This window comes from Gorilla gorilla, chromosome 4 (assembly GCF_029281585.2).
Source record: "Gorilla gorilla gorilla isolate KB3781 chromosome 4, NHGRI_mGorGor1-v2.1_pri, whole genome shotgun sequence".
Taxonomy (NCBI): Eukaryota; Metazoa; Chordata; class Mammalia; order Primates; family Hominidae; genus Gorilla; species Gorilla gorilla.
In genome coordinates, this window is record NC_073228.2 from 167,233,525 (window position 1) to 167,252,962 (window position 19,438).

Consider the following 19,438-nt stretch of genomic DNA (forward strand, 5'->3'; position numbering starts at 1 on the left):
GCAACGAAACTACTAACACATTCTTCGAGTTCTCCTCCACTGTGTGCCCCACATTCCCAGCCAAGGCCTTGCTGTTCTGTGGTCTCACAGGCTTTCACCCTGTCAAAACCAGCTGTCGGTCAGCTGTTACATTAAAAAGAATCTGATTCATTTACATTGTAATCTTATTAAAAATAATTCCTACTGCAAAGTATCCCCATGGGGATTTGCATTTTAATTTGATTTCACTTAGATACTATTTGACTTTGCGTTGGGTTTTACTATGTATTTAGCTAAGGATGCAATTCTTCAAGGCAGTGTCTCTCCAGCTGCATCAAAGTGCATCAGAATATTCTGGAGGGCTTTTTAAAGCTCAGAATATGGGGGCCCCATCACTACACTTTCTGAAAATGTGACTTTCTAATGAGTTCCCAGATACTATTGAAGGAAATCAAAATTTTTTACCCCAAAGTATATTTACTTGACATATTTTGGGAGATGGTTGTCAAAGAGCCCACAAACAGAAGTGGCCCTGCAAGGCTGTCTTTAGTGAGGAAGATTTGCATCTGTAGAGAATCTACATTAATGCAGCTAGGTCCTCCCTTGTCCAGATGTAGGAAGATTACCTGAGAGTCTGACACCTTTAAACATCAGAAAGAAACATTTACCACCTATCTCTCTGAAGGTTGCTACTTTGTTACCTAACAAGATCACCTTTTCTAAACAAGCCACTTCTTCTCCCTGTCCCATAACCTGCCTTGCCACTATAACCTGATTGACCACCATAACCTGGTTTCGGCCATGCAGTGAGCCTTCATTATTTCTGTAAGCTCAAGATGCATTCCATTACGGGGCTGGGCAGTCACACTGTAGTCCTTCCCACGTACATGTTAATAAATTTTGTATGCCTTTTCTCTAATTAATCTGCCTTTTGTGAGTTCATTTTTCAGCAAACCTTCAGGGGGCAAAGGGGAAGTTTTCTCCTTGACCCCTAGAATATGATATTGTTTATCTGGGGACCACAATCTGGGAATGATGGACCAACCTCTAATGGTAATGACACAATTTCACAATAAGACACAGCTAATGAGCAAGACCATTTTTAAAAGGCATTTCTGCAGGCTGAGACAAGAAATTAACATGTGAACAACACAAATTATTTTAAATTACCAGGCCCAGAGAGACATTAAAATGAGACCAGCATCATGCCCTTTGAACTATGTATTCATCTCTTGAAACTGCTTACTGTTGCTATAAGTAGCTATAAATTATCTAACAATGCAACAATGGACACCATAATCCACACTCTATAACTTAACAATGTGTAGCCAATCATTAATCACTGTTATTTCTATAAACCAATGAGAATTCCTGACAATTTTATATCAGCCGCTCCCTGTCCCCCTTTTTTTGCCTTTAAAAACCTCCCTGCAGCTGGGTGCTGTGGGTCACGCCTGTAATCCCAGCACTTTGGGAGGCCAAGGCGGTGGATCACCTGAAGTCAGGAGTTCGAGACCAGCCTGACCAACATGACAAAACCCTGTCTCTACTAAAAATACAAAAATTAGCTGGGCATGATGGCACGCGCCTGTAGTCCCAGCTACTCGGGAGGCTGAGGCAGGAGAATCGCTTGAACCCAGGAGGCAGATGTTGCAGTAAGCCAAGATCACACACTGCACTCCAGCCTGGGTGACAGAGCGAGACGCTGTCTAAAAAAACAAAAACAAAAAGAAAAAAACAAACTTTCCTATGTTACCACCTACATTTCTGAAATTCTCCACTGCCACCACTGCACTTGAGGTGACCACCCCCTCTCTCCAAGTCTCAGTATTTATGTCACTTCCTCCAGGACAATCTCCCTGACCACTAGTCTAGGTTCGGGGCCTGTCTGAGGACTTTCACAGCACCCTACACTTCCTTCCACACTCAGGCCATGACCACAATAAATGTAAATTGAGTGTTCACTTGTTCCAATCCCAGCCCAGATGCTGAGGGTTTTACCTTACACACATTGTATCTCAAATGCCTGGGGCAGGGCCTGGCTCAGAATAGGTGTTCAGTGTTTCTTAAATGGATGAACAAACGAATGAATAAAAATGAGTACATGAGTAGCTGCCCTCTCCACTTGGCCCCTTCTATAAGACATAAAAAAGATGGGTAGCTCTGAGTAAAGTGTTTTCCAGTTCAGAGATGTCTGGCCTTGGTAGGAGCGTGCTGACTTCCCAGAGTATCGTGAGTGGCTGTGATCTGAATAACATATCACGGCTGAGTGTGAGCCAGGCTTACACTCAGGACGTGATGCAAGCGACGCTTTGCTTAAGTTCAACAAACACATTGAAGCCTTATGGTACATCAGGCATCATGCTAGAGACACCGAGTATAAAGATCTGCTAATCACTCCTGTGAGACAGGCGCACAAACAGAACAGTACCGCAGCATCCCAGAGGAGGGAGAAGCACTGTGGGCCAATCAGGAAAAATGAACTAGGCCTTTGTAATGAGTTGCATAGTGGCCCCTGAAAGATGTATCCAGGCCCCACCCTCAGTATCTGCGAACATGACGTTATTTGGAGAAAAGGGCTTTGCAGATGTAATTAAGTAAAGACTCTTGTGATGAGATCACCCAGATTTAGGAAGGCCCTGTGTTCAATGACTAGCATCCTTCTAAGAGAAAAGAGAGGGAGATTTGAGAAAAGGAGAAATATGGAGATGGCTATGGGAAGCTGGAGGTAGAGACTGGAGTGACAGGCCAAAGAATGCCAAGGATCACCTCATAGGTATTTATTATTTCCCAATCACTACAGGATTTTTTTCCTTTACTTTTTCCTTTTACCTGAAATCAGCCACTTTATAACTAGAACACACTGTGTATCCATATGGTTGAATTCCAGGCGTTAGAGCACCTTTTGTTGTTGGTAAGAGACTCCCTGTCTTCTTCCACAGATCCTGTAAACTACTTAACTGTGCAATGCTGTTTACTCATAGCATTTTTTTTTTAGATGGAGTTTCACTCTTGTCACCCAGGCTGGAGTGCAATGGTGCGATCTCAGCTCACTGCAACCTCCACCTCCCAGGTTCAAGCAATTCTCCTGCCTCAGCCTCCCAAGTAGCTGGGATTACAGGCATGCACCACCACACCCAGCTAATTTTTGTATTGTTAGTAGATGGGGATTCACCATGTTGGTCAGGCTGCTCTCAAACTCCTGACCTCAGGCGATCCACCCGTCTCGGCCTCCCAAAGTGCTGGGATTACCGGCAGGAGCCACCACGCCCAGCCACTCATAGCATCTCTTAATAGAGAACTCTGTAAAATAAGATATTGAAAATGAGAATAAGATAAATACGTATTTTTAACCCAAACAACATCTTGTCAGGCTACTTACTTTGAAACACATCATCTTCTTCAGTACTTGCCCCTAATGGCAGTAGTCTTAGTAAAGATTTAATTTTACAGGAAAAATGTTCCTTCTCAGCCCCCAAGCCAAATGTCCTCATCATCCTACCCTCAGAAACTCTATCCACACTTTGCCCAAGCCCCTGGAACTCACCAGTCTGGATTTGATCCATCTCCAAGACCAAGCGGGGTGGTGCTCACACACCCCTGATCCTCCATCTGTGAGAGCAGAGACCAGAGAAGCACTTGGTCTGCCTAAGACATCAGAGACGAGTTCAGTGGGCGCTCTCTGAGCCATTTCCTAAAAGTAGAGCCTGGGCTTCTGGTCCAATCTAGGGAGAGAGCACATGGTCCTCCAGACTTTGCTGACCTTATACTGGTCTATATGATCTAGGTTCATCAAAGTGTTACTTTTGCCCCCTCTTCAAATTGTGCTGTTTAAACTTCTATTTCTCCATCTTCATCACTATCATGTCTCCTTGGGGCTCGAATCTCAAGAAGCCAACATATTGAAATGTTCATAGCAATAAATGGTCTCCATAATCTTTGCAGTGAATACATCAACTCTATTTTGCTATCCCAATAAGCTTTTAAATATCCTAGTTTCATATGAATTTACATCAGGCCATAATGAGGCAATGGGACAACATTTAAACCACATATAGACTAAGTGGCATTTAACTCACCAACTCAAGTGTGGAAGAAATTTCACATTATTTCCTTTAAACCTACTTTTCTCATTATGTCCTTCTGTAGAGTTCCATGGGAATCTGGGGAGCTTATAAATACTTGAAAAAGTCAACAAGAGTTATTTAATCTTCAGCCCATTGTGATTGCTGCCATTATCCTCATTGTCTGATTCTGCAGGGCCCCTTGAAGTGGGCGGCTCCACCGCAGCCATGACACTGGGGCGCAAGGCACTTTGCCAAGCCGACCTAGGTTTCAGGCTTCTGGAGTTGAGCACTCCATTGGCAGTTTCTTCTGCAGCTTTGCCATTCTCTAGGTAAGGGCTAGGGCTGCTGCCAAGATTCCATCACGTCATAGTGCTATTGTATCACGGCCTCTTACCACTCTAGGAGAGGGGCTGGAGCATCCCTAATTATGCAGGTGAAAGTCCCTCTCAGGCAATCTGAAGTCTGGCTTTGCTAGAACTCTGTGCTGGCCTAGAATAAACAGGCCAAAGGTGCCCATGTGCCTGCTACCCCTACAGTCTGAAATTTCTCCAGTGAACACTGCTGTTTCAGGTCTGACAATGTGTGCCCCTTGGTCATTTGCCCTTATTTGTACATCAGATGCCCTATTCCAGAAAAGGAGATGATGAATCTCTGGAGTATGAATCACTTCATTATTTTATATCATTTTTTAAAATTATCTGATACTCTAAAGCCACGCAAAAAGATTAAGGGCATATTTGAACTACCTTTTAACAAGGCATGCTGAATATATGGTTGATTGTCACACGGTTCAATAAAAATTCACTAAAGCAATAGTGAAATAAATGTAAAAAGTCTAAATTCAAAATGTAAAGAGAATGGGAGAGGAGACAATGAAGAAGAAATTAACATGTTTTTTTGAGACTGAAAGTTGATATAGGAATGGTAACTGATTTACCAGAGCTGAGAAAGCTTAAAACATGACTTCAGGAAAGAGGTTTCCAAAAAAGAAATCCTATTCAGGAAAGAAAGAAAAAAAGGAAGGAAGGGAGGAAGGGAGGAAGGGAGGAAGGGAGGAAGGGAGAAAGGGGGAAGGGAGGAAGAGGGGAAGGGAGGGAAGGAGGGAGGGAAGGGAAGGAAGTAGGGAGGGAAGGAAGGGGAGGGAGGGAAGGAGGGAGGGAAGGAGGAAGGAAGGAAAGAGGGGAGGGAGGGAGGGAAGGAGGAAGGAAGGAAAGAGGGAAGGAAGGAAAAGAGGGAGGGAAGGAAGGAAAAGAGGGAGGGAAGGGAGGGAGGGAGGGAGGGAAGGAAGGGAGGGAGGGAGGGAAGGAAAGGGAGAAAAAGAAGGAAGGAAAGAAGGAAGAGATGGAGGGAAGGTGAGAAGGGAAGGAGGGAGGAGAGAGAAGCTCACAGAAATTGAAGGCTCCAGGTAACCTAGAAGATAGACTGAAATGTATGTGATCAGTTGATAATCTGTATAAGGAGCAGTTAAGCTCTCAGATCCCCATGCCCTCATCACAGCCAAGCAACTGCTCTTCCCTAACCCCCACAGCATACTGCAGTGCTTGTTCTCAAAGGACACTGCAGCAGAGAGACCCTAGACTCTGGAACACCTGGCACCCAGAAAGCAGGAGAAGGCATCTAACTAAAGACAGGCTCTGAGAATGCCAGCTCCCTTCCCTACCTCACTCTCAAAACACTTTCAAATAAACTTAGTTTTAAGAAAATATCTGCTGACAGAATATCAGAGGATCCCTAGTGGAGAAAATAAATGCCCCCCAAGAAGCTCTATATATAATTTTTGTGAAATAGTTTTGTGAATAGATCTCTCAGTTGTCTAATCATCAATATGCTGGAGGTGATGATGCCCAGTCACTTTGGCATAATTGACGTTTTGGACCATAGAATTCCTTGTTGCTGAGGCTGTCTTGTGCATTGCAGGATGTTTCAAAGCATCCTTGGTTTCTCCCACTACATGTCAGTGATGGCCATTCAAAAATGTCCCGAGACAATGCCAAATGTCTCCTAGGGGAAACAATCATGCCCCATATAAGTACTGCCACCCTACAAGGAAACCCATTAGCCCATTAGTCAACAAATACCACATACACACAGCTCCCAAACAGCTTTCTAATTACTCACTTCTAATGATGAGCAGCCAACAGAAGCTCCAAAGCAAAATAAGACAGAAACTAAAACAAACAGAACAAAAAAACTCTTAAAAATCAAACAGGGAGAATTTCTATGTGTGTTTAAAATTGTCTGTGAGAAAAAAAAGTTGTTAAGTACAAAATAAATAAAAATATGGAGATAAATGTAACAAGCAGTTAAAATGCTAAGGACTTTTGTCTCAAAAATGAGGTTTCAGTGGCTCACGCCTGTAATCCCAGCACTTTGGAAGGCCAACACAGGCAGACTGCTGAAGTTCAGGAGTTCAAGACCAGCCTGGCCAACATGGTGAAACCCCATCTTTACTAAAAATACAAAAAATTAGCTGAGTGTGGTGGCACATGCCTGTAGTCCTAGCTACTCAGGAGGCTGACGCAGGAGAATCACTTGAACCCAGGAGACAGAGGTTGCAGTAAGCCGAGACTGCACCACTGCACTCCAGTGGTGCAACACTCCTGGGCAACAGAGCGAGACTCCACCTCAAAAAAAAAAAAAAAAAAAAAAAAAAAAGCGGGATGTGGAGATGATTTGAGTGACATCAGTAGATACGGAATTACCTGTCACTATTAGTGCTAAGAAAACATTAGGTGATAACTGCCAAATGTGTACACAGACAAGTGATATAAAAATTTAAAACAGAGGACCACACTTAGCTTAGCTTTAGGAGATTCTGGCATCTCATAGGAAAAGGGATCAAATTATAAATGATATACGTCTGGAAATTCAGTAAAAATAGTAGGTTGTGCATAGTGTTTTTGCCATAGTAGTGAAGGCACGGATTTCTTTTGTTTGGTGTTCTTGGGGACAAGATGACAAATGTAAACGTCCCTTAATTAGTGAGAAATCACCAGCCTTCTTTGGATCTACCCCACTTAGGGAGAGGAGATGGTAAAGTGACGAATAAAGGGAAAAGTGACTGAGGAAAGAAAGGTGAGAGGAAGCTGCAGAGGCAGGAGGTGGAGGGAAAGTGCAGATCTGCTGGCACGGGGTCTGGGGTCTCAGGTCTCTGCCGCCTGGGGAGCGACCTGCCTGGAGAGGCGGGTTGCGATAGCAGCGCTGGGCTACAGACCCCGCCTTATCTGCGGGGAGGAGAGGACGGGTGGAGTCACTTGCCGCATTGCCACAGCCCCTCCTCCTAGTTTTAAGAAGAACCGAAGCATTGTTTCTGCTTTAACAGAAGTCACTCATTCCTTATAACTGAAAACAACGACTGTGGGCTCTGGCACCTCTTTCGGCTCCTTGTACTGTTGGAAAAAAAGTCTGGGAAAACGTGTACCTTGTTTTTTAAATGGGGATGATTGTGATAGCCAACAGGCATACGATAGGTTTATTTCCTTGCTTTTTCCCCCAGTACATTGACGATTCTTTGTAGCCACTTGAACTCATTTTAAAGACATTTCGAAAGAACTATAAGTCAAGCTATAAAGTATTTGGCTTTTGCAGGAATAAAACACGCCTTTCGAGTCAAACACAGGTCTTTCAGGCACTAAAAACAAGTAGGAAATGAGAAAAAAAATAAAACCAGAAGACTTCAGGAAAGTGACAAATTGGAAAGCATTCTAGAAGACTCATAGGACGACTTTATGTGAAAGAAGCACTCTAGGAGCTTTAAAAGCTTATGGGCAATTTATATTATAAAAGGATTTTAGGCTCAAAAGTTTTGGGGGAAGGCACAGAAAAAACAGTGCCATATTCTTAAATTGGCGGGGCGAGCAAAGGTGGTGGAGAAGACCCCGGGAAGCTGCTGGAGCCGGCTGAGGAGGAATCCTAGGTTTTGCGCGGAACTGGCCACTGTAAGTGGTTCAATGTGCGCATGGGATTTGGATTCATCTCCATGATAAACTGAGAGGGAAGCGCCTTGGATATTCCAGTCGATGTATTTGTACACCAATTCCTGTGATGTCACCAAATCCTCAAAAAGAAACACATGCCTAGGTGCTGTACTTTGTCTCTCTTTAGACATGCTGATAAATGCTGTGAGATTCTGCTGTTTGAGGATGAGACAGGATCTCGCTCTGCTGTCCAGGCCGAAGTACAGTGTTGTGATCATAGCTTGCTGTAACCTCAAGCTCATGAGCTCAAGTGATCTTCCCACCTCAGCCTCTCATGTAGCTAGGACTACAGGTGTACACTACCATGCCTGGCTAATTTTTTTCTTTTCTTTTTTTTTTTTTTTTTGGTAGAGACAGGGTCTTATTCTGTTTCCCAGGCTGGCTTTGAACTGCTGGCCTCAAGTGATCTTCCTTCTTCCACCTCCCAAAGTGCTGGCCATAACACCTGGTCTTTCTGAACATTTTCAATTGTATATTTTTATTTTACAAAGCCAGAGACATAAATAATATTCAAGGCATCCAGGAAAAAAAATTTAAAACAGAAAAAGTTGTTTTTCTCTCCTCCTAAGAGATTGAGTGAATGATCGTAAAGGGCTGGTAAAAATTGAGAAGGGTGGAGGGAAGTATGGGGCAGGGGAAACATTTCAGGCAGAATTCTGTTTAGATGAGACCCCACACGCAAGTTGGGAAAGGTCCAAGCATATGGAGACAACAGAATCAATGTTACTAGAGCAGTAACAGGGAAACCAGGGTCGGATTTGAGTTTCCTCAACAGGAAGATAGGAGGGCTCCAGTGGAAAATCTCCAAGGTCATGTCAAACTCTAACTAGAATGTTACTAACTAGAATGTCTAACTAGAATGTCCAACTGTAATCTAATGTAGAATGTCTAAACTGAATCTACTGTAACTCTAAAAATTGTTAAGGGTGATATCAACCAGTATTTAGGATTAGGAAGTATCTTTAGGGTTCCAGTCCTGGAGAGAGAATATGTTCATATCCAGGCCTTTGAGAAACTGACAAGATGAAAAGTATCAGTTTATAACATCATTACTTGAAGATAATTCATAAAAGAAACATTAAATCCACTAAAAATGGGAATAGCATTTCTTATTAAATAATGGAAAAATTTTATAGGGACAATCATATTGCAAAGAGAAACTAAAGATTATTTTTTTAAAATCAATCTTACACTTAAAAATTTGTTTATAATAACAATTATGTCCTAATTCCTACAAGAAACAAAAATAGAATTAAGGATTGACTTTTTGCTTTTGGCATGATCCTTTTGATAAAATTATATGAAAGCTCCTATGTCAGTCTTTCTTTCATATTCCATTTTCAGACTTTTGAAAAGTCTTCTAGAGTTTCATCAATTTTCCCAAGGACTTTACCTTACCCTTTGATATTCAAATCCCTCATTTCTAAAGTATCTGTGTTGCCATCATCCTTTTTTTCTTTTTTTCTTTTCAGACGGAGTCTCGCTCTTTTGCCAGGCTGGAGTGCAGTGGTCCGATCTCAGCTCACTGCAACCTCTGCCTCCCGGCTTCACGCCATTCTCCTGCCTCAGCCTCCTGAGTAGCCAGGAGTATAGGTACGTGCCACCACACCCAGCTATTTTTTTTTTCTTTTGGTATTTTTAGCAGAGATGGGGTTTCACCATGTTGACCAGGATGGTCTCGATCTCCTGACCTTGTGATCTGCCCGCCTCAGCCTCCCAAAGTGCTGGGATTACAGGCGTGAGCCACCACGCCCAGCCGCCATCATCCTTTTACAAGGTTTGCAAATTTATGGTGTAATATATTTGGGTTCTATTTACATTACATATTCTGCTTGACATTGACTGTTGCGGGAAGTCAGGGACCCTGAATGAAGGGACCGGCTGAAGCCATGGCAGAAGAACGTGGATTGTGAAGATTTCATGGACACTTATTAGTTTCCCAAATTAATACTTTTATAATTTCTTATGCCTGTCTTTACTGCAATCTCTAAACATAAATTGTGAAGATTTCATGGACACTTATCAGTTCCCCAATCAATACCCTTGTGATTTCCTATGCCTGTCTTTACTTTAATCTCTTAATCCTGTCATCTCATAAGCTGAGGAGTATGTATGTCACCTCGGGACCCTGTGATGATTGCATTAACTGCACAAATTGTAGAGCATGTGTGTTTGAACAATATGAAATCTGGGCACCTTGAAAAAAGAACAGGATAACAGCAATGTTCAGGGAACAAGAGAGATAATCTTAAACTCTGACCGCTGGTGAGCCAGGCAGAACAGAGCCATATTTCTCTTCTTTCAAAAGCAAATGGGAGAAATATCGCTGAATTCTTTTTCTCAGCAAGGAACATCCCTGAGAAAGAGAATGCGTCACTGAGGGTGGGCCTCTAAAATGGCTGCTTCAGGGGGCAGCCATCTTTTATGGTCAAGCTGTAGGGATGAAATAAGCCCCAGTCTCCCATAGCGCTCCCAGGCTTATTAGGATGAGGAAATTCCCGCCTAATAAATTGTTGGACAGACCAGTTGCCTGCTCTCAAACCCTGTCTCCTGATAAGATGTTATCAATGACAATGTGTGCCCGAAACTTCATTAGCAATTTTAATTTCACCCCAGTCCTGTGGTCCTGTGATCTCGCCCTGCCTCCATTTTCCTTGTGATATTCTATTACCTTGTGAAGCATGTGATCTCTGTGACCCACAGCCTATTCGTACACTCCCTCCCCTTTTGAAAATCACTAATAAAAACTTGCCAGTTTTACGGCTCAGGGGGCATCACGGAACCTACCGACATGTGATGCCTCCCCCCAATGCCCAGCTTTAAAATTTCTCTCTTTTGTACTCTGTCCCTTTATTTCTCAACCTGGCTGACGCTTAGGTAAAATAGAAAATAACCTACATGACTATCGGGGGCAGGCTCCCCAATAATTGACCTGATGGGTGGGCTAGAAACAAGTGCTAATGATTGAATCACTTAGATGAGACTAATTTCATAAGTGTTTGGTTCATTAGTGAGTACATTCATTTACACATTTATTCTAACTGTGGAGTAACTTGGATCCTGAGCACTTACTTAACAAGAACTCCCTGTACCTATCACAATAGTCTTGAGATTACATATAAAATAAAGGCCCTTTGTCCAGAGGAATGGTAAAGGAGAATTAGTCAAGTATTCTGGTTAACTGATAACTTTGGGTTTCCCTAACCTTTAACCTTCAACTCATGGGAGTAAACAGGGAGTGACAACAACGGACTGTAACAGCCGTCAAAACCCCGTCTCTACTAAATACACAAAAATTAGCTGGGCCTGGTGGTGCCTGCCTGTAATCCCAGCTACTCGGGAGGCTGAGGCAGGAGAATCACTTGAACCAGGGAGTTGGAGGTTGCAGTGAGCCGAGATCCTGCCACTGCACTCCAGCCTGGTGACAGAGTGAGACTCCATCTTAAAAAAAGAGTATGAAGCAACAATCTCTTTCTTCTCAAATCAGAATCATAACTAACTCTCACAACCCAATATTCACTTAGTGCTCTATTCCAGTAATTTTCAGTATTTGGTGCCAGTAATTAGACTGGTATTTGCATAAAAGTGTAAAATGTGTCCATTTCTAGAAATTTCTGATTGGCAAAGGGACAAACAAAAAAATTTTGTAGTAGTTCTTTTCCCCACCAGCTATGGAACTTTCTCAATGGACACGTATTGACCATGGAAATTATCAGGCCTGGTTATAGAAATGTCAATCACTTTTAGCCTTTAAGTTCAAAAACAGCATGAAGAAGGCACTGCTGATATTCTTGGCACTCAGTTGCAATAGAATCATTCTTTCTTTATAGAATTTTAGATGACTTTCAAGTCCATTTCCTTTTCTGACTTTCCTTGACATACTGCATTTTTTGATATACATCTTACAAACTGTCTAATCTTTACTAATTTTATACTTAGGTGATTTCAGAGTTTTAAAAGAGAACCCACAATGATAATATTTTGATCATTTTGGATGGCAATATTTCTGTACAAGTTGAAGCAGCGGTGACAACAGGCTTCTTAAAACACTCTCTTCATATTTTGAGATTATTAAATTTACAAAAATAAATTCTACTTTGCATGGAAAGCTGGGCTCACTTGGTCCTTACAAAAGTTGATTGTTTCCACCAGGTGTGGCGGCTCACATCTGTAATCTCAGCACTTTGGGAGGCCAAGGTGGGCGGATCACAAGGTCAGGAGATCGAGACCATCCTGACCAACACAGTGAAACCCTGTCTCTACTAAAAATACAAAATATTAGCCGGGTGTGGTGGCGGGCGCATGTATTCCTAGCTACTTGGGAGGCTGAGGCAGGAGAATGGCGTGAACCCAGGAGGCGGAGCTTGCAGTGAGCCGAGATGGAGCCACTGCACTCCAGCCTGGGCAACAGAGTGAGACTCCATCTCAAAAAAAAAAAAAAGAAAAGAAAAGAAAACTTGATTGTTTCTTTACAGAACTGGCCCAGGTATTGCGGCATATGTGGTTGCCTCCACAGTATTTGAAAGTTATTGAACATGCTGCCTAAATATCTCCCTGAGAGGTATGCTTTATTGTCTAAAATTCCGACTTTGACATTAATTCCTTTAGATCCCAATGTTGCCTAATTAAAATTTGTATACTACCATTGAGAAATGTGGCAGATTGTATTTTCCAAAAATAGCCACAGCAATATTTCTGCTTTCACACACTCTACCAGATTGTTACCACTCCCCAACAAGATTTGGAGCCTCTTTTCATTTTCCTTGAATTGAGGTAGGCTGTTTGGACTGCCTTGGCCAACAAGAAAACAACAGAACAGATGCTGCATGACTTTTGTGACTAGTTCATAAAAGATAATAAGCTTCTGCCTGGCATGCTCTCTCCCTCTCTCTGTCTCTCTCTTTCTCTGTCTTTCTCTCTCTATCTCTGTGCTCATCCTTGGAACCCAGACGCCATGTAAGGAAGCCAAGTAGCCACATTGAAAGGCCACATGTAAGTATTCTGGCCATACCAAAGTTGAAGTTCCAGCTCACAGCCAGCATTAAAGCCACACATGTAAGCAAGTGAAGTCTTCAGAAGACTCTGGTACCCAGCCTCCAAGCCACTTGAGCTGCCTCTAGCCAAGTGTAGCAGAAATGAGCTGTCCACATGTCTTCCCAAGTTACAGAATTGATGGTAAAGCAAATGACATCATATCTTTAGTTCACTTCGTTTTGGGGCTTTTTTTTTTCTTCAATTTTTGGTGTTTTGTTTTGTTTTCATGTAGCCATTGATAACCAAAACAGGACTAACACATTATATTGGTACAAGTTAGTTTTTTAGATTAGCTATTTTGTAGCAGATATAAGAACCATGGGGATGATAGCATGGTACAGATAAGATTTAATGAAGAGATTTTTCTACTTATGGTGAGATTTTTCTACTTTTTCTACTTATGGTGAGTCGACCTGGCAGGGATGGGAAACGGGGGAGAGAAGAGAGATGGCAGGATGGCAAGAGGAGAATATAAGTAAGAATTTCCAAAAACAAATTCTTTGGATGGGGAGTATAGATTAGCATTCCATATTTTAGAGCAATAAGACTTTTTAAAAATAAACATGCAAAGCCTAGTTATACTTACCATTATCAGTAATTTTCAAGACGAATTTTTCATTCCATGTTTTATGAGGTAGCCAAGACTCCCAACTATCTAGAGCAGAGTTTTCCATACCACTTCCACATATAACAAGCATTTCAGAGGAAAACAACCTTCTACAACCCCTTTCCTCTACACCAGGAGAGCTCAAGTTATCCACAGACTTCGATGTATATGACTTACTGTTCTCAGGAAACTGTTATGACTTCTTTCTATGTAATACACACACACACACACACCTCGGTACATAACTGTATATATAAAAAGAATCCCATACACACATATTTTTAACCTCAGTGATGATAGAATACAATAAAGTGTTGCAAAATAATAAACAAATGGATATAGCAAATGATTTACCTTACTAATTGCTATTTAGTTTAATACTGTCATTATGGCATAATTTCCCTGGAGATAAATCAATTATAAAATGCAGGGGTTTCAAAATCCATCCAAAACAAATCATAATAAGAAAAAAAAAACTGCATGAAAAGTTACTATAGAGAAACTTAAAATGATCTAAAAAATACATGAAGCAAAAACTCATGGAATTGAAAGGTAAAATAGACAATTCCACAATAAAAGCTGGATACTTTATACTCTGCTTTCAATGATGAATAAAACAATTATGCAGAAGATTTAACAGGAAACCAAAGACTTGAACAACACCATAAGTGAATTAGACCTAACATACATCTATAGAATACTCCACCCAACAACAGCAAAATACACATTCTTATTATTATTATTATTATTTTTTAATAGAGATGTGGTCTTGCTGTGCTGCTCAGCTGGTCTCTAACTCTTGTCCTCAAGTGATTCTCTGCCACAGCCTCTCAAAATGCTGGGATTATAAGTGTGACCCACTGTAAGGGGTCTTCTAAGGCACAAATAGAACATTTTTCAGAATAAACCATAGACTAGGTCATAAGCCAGGTCTCAATAAATGTAAAGGAATTAAAATCATACAAAATATATTCTCCAACTACAAAGAAATAAAATTAGAAAATAACAATGAGAGAAAGTTTGAGACATCTACAAAATAATTGAAAATTAAACAAGAGACTCTCAAACAACCAATGGGACAGAGAAAAAATTTAAATTTGAAAATCCCATGTGATGAATGAAAAATAAAAACAACATACCAAAGCTTATAGATGCAACTAAAGAAGTGCTCAGAGGGAAATTTATAGCTTTAAATGCTTTTTTTTAAAAAAAAATCTCCACTCAACAATGTCACCTTCCACTAAAATCAAAGCAAAACCAAGGATGGAAATAATAAGGTTAAAATGAAAATAAATAAAATAGAGAAGAGAAAAACACTGAGCAAATTTTTAAAAACACAAAAATTGTTTGCAAAGATGAACTAAAATGACAAACCTTGGCTAGGAATGGTGGCTCACACCTGTAATCCCAGCACGTTGGGAAGCCAAGGCAGTAGGATCACCTGAGGTCAGGAGTTTGAAACCAGTCTGCCCAACATGGTGAAACCCCATCTCTACTAAAAAATACAAAAATTAGCTTGTCATGGTGGTATGCACTTGTAATCCCAGCTACTCGGGAGGCTGAGGCACAAGAATCGCTTGAACCCAGGAGGTGGAGGCTGCAGTGAGCTGAGATCATGCCACCACACTCCAGCATGGGCAACAGAGTGAGACTCCATCAAAAAAAAAAAAAAAAAAAAAACCCACAAACTTAACTAAATTGGCCAGAAAAAAATAAAATTCAAATTACAAAAATCAGGAATGAAAGAGGGATATCACAACCAACCTCAATAAAATAAAAAGAATTACAAAGAAATAATATTCACAACTATACGCTAACAAGTTAGATAACTTGGATGAAACAGAAAAATTTCTAGAAACATACAAACTTTCAAAATTAACTCAAAAAGAAACATAAAATCTGAATAACCTTACAATAATTAAATATAATAAGTTTAGTAATTTTAAAACTTTCCATGAGAAAAGTCCATGTCGAGATGGCATCACTGGTGAATTCTATCAAGCATTCAAAAAAGAATCAATACCAAGGTGGTTCATTACGCAAAAACCAGTGTAATACACCACATTAACAGAATGAAGGGGAAAAAACTGTATGATCATCTCAATTGAGGCAGAAAGAGCATTTGACAAAACTGAACACTCATGATGAAATCACTCAACAAACTAGGAATTTAAAAAATTACTTTCCCGTAACAAACCATAAATGAAAAGCCCACAGCTGACTTCATATTCAGTGGTTGAAAGACTAAAAGTTTATTCTCTTATATCAGGAAAAATTGCCTGCTTTCAATATTCCACATAGTCCTAGTAAGAACAATTAGACAAGAAAAATAAATAAAAGGCATTTTTGATGGTCAATTTAATGTGTCAACTTGACTGAGCTAAGGAATACAAGGATAGCTGATAAAATATTATTTCTGGTGTGTCTGTGGGGGTGTTTCTGGAAGAGATTAGCATTTGAACCGGTAGACTGAGTAAAGAAGATCTGCCCTTACCAGTGTAGGTAGGCATCATCTAATCTGTTGAGGGACTGAACTGAACAAAAAGGCAGAAGGGACAATTTGCTCTTTCTTCTTGAGGTGGGACATCCATTTTTCTCTTGCCCTCGAATATCAAAGCTCCTGGTTCTCAGGTCTTTGGCTGTAGCCTTACACCAGTTTTCCTCCCATCTTTGGTTCTCAGGCCTTCAGACTCAGATTGGGAGATACACCATTAGCTTCCCTCTTTCTCAGACCTTCAGATATGAACTGAATTACAACACTGGCTTTCTTGTATCTCCAGCTTGCAGACTGCTGTCTGCAAGATCATGGGACTTTTCAGCCTCCATAATCATATGAACCAATTCTCATTTTACATATTATGTAAATTCACATTTTATACATATGTAATATATATTTATATATATATATTTTATTAGTACTGTTTCTCTAAAGAACCGTGATTAATACAGCATTCGAATTAGAAATAAAGGCCAGGCGCAGTGGTTCATGCCTGTAATCCCAGCACTTTGGGAGGCCAAGGTGGGTGGGTCACCTGAGGTCGGGAGTTTGAGACCAGCCTGGCCAACATGGCAAAACCCCATCTCTACTAAAAATACAAAAATTTGCCAGGCGTGGTGGTGCATGTCTATAATCCCAGCTACTTAGGAGGCTGAGGCGGAGGCTGCAGTGAGTTGAAATCGCACCACTGCACTCCAGCCTGGGCAACACTCTGTCTCAAAAACAAACAAAAAAACAAACTGGCAACTAAAAAGTAAAATTATCTTAGTTTTATGATTTTATATATAGAAAACTCTAAAGAGGCCATGAAAATATTATAATTAAGGGGCTTGGCGCAGTTGCTTATGCCTATAATCCCAGCAGTTTGGAAGGCCGAGGCAGGCGGATCACTTGAGGACAGGAGTTAAAGACCAGCCTGGCCAACATGGTGAAATCCCATCTCTACTAAAAATACAAAAAATTAGCCAGGCTTGGTGGCACATACCTGTAGGCCCAGCTACTCGGGAGGCTGAGGCAGGAGAATCACTTGAACCAGGTAGGCAGAGGTTGCCGTGAGCCGATATCACACCACTGCACTCCAGCCTGGGCGACAGAGTAAGACCATATCTCAAAAAATAAATAAATAAATAAAATAAGATAAGATAAAAAGAACATATGCAAGTCAATAAATGTGATACACCACATAAACAGAATTAAAAACAAAAATTACATGATCATCTCAATAGATGCAGAAAAAGCATATGACAAAATCCAGCATCGCTTTATGATTAAAACTCAGCAAAAGCGGCATACAAGGGACATACTTTAATGCAATAAAAGCCATTTATGACAAACCCACAGCTAACATAATACTGTAATACTGAATGGGGAGAATTTGAAAGCATTCCCTCTGAGACCGGGAACAAGACAAGGACACCCACTCTCACCACTCCTCTTCAACACAGTACTGGAAGTCCTAGCCAGGACATTCAGACAGCAGAAAGAAATAAAGGGCATCCAAATCAGTAAAGAGGAAGTCAAACTGTCACTGTTCCCTGACGATATGACTGTTTACTTTGAAAACCCTAAAGACTACTCCAGAAAGCTGCTAGAACTGATAAAAAGAATTCAGCAAAGTTTGCAGATACAAGATTAATGTACACAAATTGGTAGCTCTTCTATACACCAACAGCAACCAAGCTGAGAATCAAATCAAGAACTTAACCCCTTTTACAATAGCTGCAAAAAAAATTAAATACTTAGGAATATACCTAACCAAAGAGTCAAAAAACCCCTACAAGGAAAACTACACAACACTGCTGAAAGAAATCATAGATGACACAAACAAATGGAAACACATCCCATGCTCATAGATGGGTAGAATCAATATTGTGAAAATGACCATACTGCCAAAAGCAACCTATAAATTCCATGCAATCCCCATCAAAATACCACCATAATTCTTCACAGAATTAGAAAAAACAACTCTAAAATTAATATGGAATCAAAAAAGAGCATGCACAGCCAAAGCAAGACTAAGCAAAAAGAGCAAATCTGAAGGCATCACACTACCTGATTTCAAACTACATCATAAGGCCGTAGTCATCAAAACAGCGTGGTACTGGTATAAAATAGGCACATATACCAATGGAACAGAATAGAGAACCCAGAAACCCAAATACAGCCAACTGATCTTTGACAAAGCAGACAAAAACATAAAGTGGGGAAAGGACACCCTTTTCAACAAATGATGCTGGGATAATTGGCTAGCCACATGTAAGAGAATGAAACTGGATCCTCATCTCTCACCTCATACAAAAATCAACTCAAGATGGATCAAAGACTTAAACCTAAGACCTGAAGCTATAGAAATTCTGAAGATAACATTAGAAAAATCCTTCTAGACTTTGGCTTAGGCAAGGATTTCATGACCAAGAACCCAAGCGCAAATGCAATAAAAACAAAGATAAATAGCTGGGACCTAATTAAACTAAAGAGCTTTTGCACGGCAAAAGGAACAGTCAGCAGAGTAAACAGACAACCCACAGAGTGGGAGAAAATCTTCACAATCTATACATCTGACAAAGGACAAATATCCAGAATCTACAATGAACTCAAACAAATCAGTAAGAAAAAAACAATCTCATCAAAAAGTGGGCTAAGGACATGAATAGACAATTCTCAAAAGAAGGTATACAAATGGCCAACAAACATATGAAAAAGAAAAAATGCTTAACATCACTAATGGTCAGGGAAACGCAAATCAAAACCACAATGCAATACCACCTTACTCCTGCAAGAATGACCATAATCAAAAAATCAAAAAACAGTAGATGTTGGCATGGATGCGGTTATCAGGGAACGCTTCTACAGTGTTGGTGGGAATGTAAACTAGTATAGCCACTATGGAAAACAGTGTGGAGATTCCTTAAAGAACTAAAGGTAGAACTACCATTTGATCCAGCAATCCCACTACTGGGTATCTACCCAGAGGAAAAGAAGTCATTATTCGAAAAAGAAATTTGCACACACATTTATAGCAGCACAATTCACAACTGCAAAACCGTGGAACCGACCCAAATGCCCAACAGTCAATGAGTGGATAAAGAAACTGTGACATATATATGTATTTACACAATGGAATACTACTCAGCCGTAAAAAGGAATGAATTAACAGCATTTGCAGTGACCTGGATGAGATTGCAGATTATTATTCTAAGTGAGGTAACTCAGGAATGGCAAATCAAATATTGTATGTCTTCACTGATATGTGGGAGCTAAGCTATAAGGACACAAA

The 19,438-nt window shown here is 40.6% G+C and overlaps 1 long non-coding RNA gene across 1 annotated transcript in view; it reads right to left on the minus strand.

Moving 5' to 3' along the window:
* Nucleotides 1–19,438, minus strand: part of LOC109026901 (uncharacterized) — a 556,365-nt gene that overhangs the window by 527,994 nt on the left and 8,933 nt on the right. The window contains exon 2 of the long non-coding RNA XR_010133979.1: nucleotides 17,147–17,244. This is a non-coding gene — a long non-coding RNA (uncharacterized lncRNA). The remainder of the gene's footprint in view (nucleotides 1–17,146; nucleotides 17,245–19,438) is intronic.